Here is a 3145-nt window from a genome sequence, read left to right as displayed (position 1 = left end):
TTGAACTTTACTATTTGTACACTGATTTTTGACACGTTGTTTGACACTTGTATTGCTGTCAAATGTCAATTGGAAGCGAAAACTATTTGAAATTTAAACTGTCCATATCGGTAATGTCACGTGGCAAAGTGTAAACTAAAGTGTACACCATTGGGCACATGTCGCAAGGTTCTTAGCGATTGAACCTTGCTATATGTGCACTGGTATTTGATACGTAGCTTGACACTTGTAATGTTGTCAAGTGTTAATTGGATGGGAAAACTGTTTGAAATTTAAACTGTCCATCAGGGTAATGTTACGTGGCAAAGTGCAAACTAAAGTATACACCATAGTGTAATGTCGCAAGGTTCTTACAATTGAACTTTGCTATTTGTACACTAATTTTTGACACATTGTTTGACACTTGCATTGTTGTCGAGTGTCAATTGGATGCGAAATTGTTTGAAATTTAAACTATCAAATGGGGTAATGCCACGTTGCAAAGTGTAAACTAAAGCGTGCACCATAGTGCACGTGTAGCAATGTTCTTACTGATTGAACTCTGCTATTTGTATACTAATTTTTGACAGGTTATTTAACATTTGCATTGTTGTCAAATGTTAATTGGATGCAAAAACTATATGAAATTTAAATTGTCCATTAGGATAATGTCACATGGCAAAGTGCAAACTAAAGTGTACACCGTAGTGTAATGTCGTAAGGTTCTTACGATTGAACTTTGCTATTTGTAAACTGATTTTTAACACGGTGCTTAACACTTTCATTGTTCTCAAGTGTCAATTGGATAGGAAAATTGTTTAAAATTTAAATTGTACAATTTTGTAATGTCACGTGGCAAAGTGTAAACTAAAGTATACACCATAGTGTACATGTAGCAAGGTTTTTACCGATTGGACTTTACTATTTGTATCCTGATTTTTGGCACGTTGTTTGACACTTGTATTGTTGTCAAATGTCAATTGGATGTGAAAATTATTTGAAATTTAAACTGTCCATCAGGGTAATGTCACGTGGCAAAGTGCAAACTAAAGTGTACACCGTAGTGTAATGTTACGAGGTTCTTACGATCGAACTTTGATATTTGTACACTGATTTTTGACACGTTGTTTGACACTCGTATTGTTGTCAACTGTCAATTGGATGAGAAAATTATTTTGAATTTAAACTATCCAACAGGGTAATGTCACATCACAAAGTGTAAACTAAAGTATACACCATAGTGCACGTGTAGTAATGTTTTTACCGATTGAACTTTGCTATACGTACACTGATTTTTGACACGTTGTTTGACACTTGCATTGTTGTCAAATGTCAATTGGATGTGAAAGCTGTTTGAAATTTAAACTGTCTATAAGGGTAATGTCACGTGGGAAAGTTTTAATTAAAGTGTACACCATAGTGTACATGTAGCAAGGTCCTTACCGATTGAACTTTGCTATTTGTACACTGATTTTTGACACGTTGGTTGACATTTGCATTGTTCTCAAGTCCCAATTGGATGGGAAAACTATTTGAAATTTAAATAGTCCAACAAGGTAATGTCACTTGACAAAGTGTAAATTAAAGTTTACGCCATAGTGTACATATAACAAGGTTCTTACCGATTGAAATTTGCTATTTGTACATTGATTTTTGACATGTTGTTTGAAACTTGCATTGTTGTCAAGTGTCAATTGGATGGAAAAACTATTTGAAATTTAAACTGTTCATCAGGGTTAATGTCACGTGGCAAAGTGTAAGCTAAACTGTACACTATCGATTGAACATTGCTATTTGTGCCCTGATTTTTGACACGTTGTTTGACACTTGCATTGTTTTCAAGTGTTAATTGGATTGGAAAATTGTTTGAAATTTAAACTATCCAACAGTGCAATGTCACGTGGCAAAGTATAAACTAAAGTGTACCTAATAGTGTACATGTAGCAAGGTTCTTACAGATTGAACTTTGCTATTTGTGCACTGATTTTTGACACGTTTGAGACTTGCATTGTTGTCAAGTGTTAATTGGATGGGAAAATAGTTTGAAATTTAAACATTCCAACAGGGTAATGTCACGTGGCAAAGTGTAAACTAAAGTGTACACCATAGTGTACACATCGCAAGGTTCTTACCGATTGAACTTTGTTATTTGAACACTGATTTTTGACACGTTGTTTGACACTTACATTATTTTGAAGTATCAATTGGATGAAAAAACTGTTTGAAATTTAAACTGTCAAATGGGGTAATATCACGTAGCAAAGTGTAAACTAAAGTATATACCATAGTGTATATGTAGCAAGGTTCTTACCGACTGAACTTTGCTATTTGTACACTGATTTTTGACACGTTTTTTGGCACTTACATTGCTGTCAAGGGTCAATTGGATTGTAAAACTATTTGAAATTTAAACTGTCCAACTGGGTAATGTCGAAGGCAAAGGGTAAACTAAAGTGTACACCATAGTGTAGATGTAGCAAGGTTCTTTTCGATTGAACTTTGCTAATTGTACATTAATTTTTTATATGTTGTTTGACACTTAAATTGTTGTCAAGTGTTAATTGGATGGGAAAAATATCTGAAATTTAAACTGTCAATCAAGGTAATGTCACGTGGTAAATTGTAAACCAAAGTGTACACCATAGTGTATATGTCGCAAAGTTCTAATTGATTGGACTTTGCTATTGGTAGACTGATTTTTGACACGTTGTTTGACACTTGCATTGCTGTCAAGTGTCAATTGGATGGAAAAATTGTTTGAAATTTGAACTACGCAACAGCGTAATGTCACGTGGTAAAGTGTTAACTAAAGTGTACACCATAGTGTCTATGTAGCAAAGTTCTTACCGATTGATCTTTGCTATTTGTACACAGATTTTTGACCCGTTGTTTGACACTTTGTCAAGTGTCAATTGGATGGGAAAACTATTTGAAATTTAAACCGTCCAATATGGTAATGTCACATGGCAAAGTGTAAACTAAAGTGTACACCATATTGTACATGTAGCAAGGTTCTTATCGATTGAACTTTGCTATTTTGTATACTGATTTTTGACACGTTGTTTGACACTTGCATTGTTGTCAAGTGTCAATTGGATGGGAAAACTATACGAAATTTAAACAGTCCAACTGGGTAATCTCACATGGCAAAGTGTAAACTAAAGTG

This window comes from Olea europaea, unplaced genomic scaffold (assembly GCF_002742605.1).
Source record: "Olea europaea var. sylvestris unplaced genomic scaffold, O_europaea_v1 scaffold800, whole genome shotgun sequence".
In the NCBI taxonomy this organism is placed as follows: Eukaryota; Viridiplantae; Streptophyta; class Magnoliopsida; order Lamiales; family Oleaceae; genus Olea; species Olea europaea.
Note: the sequence above shows the minus strand (reverse complement) of the source record.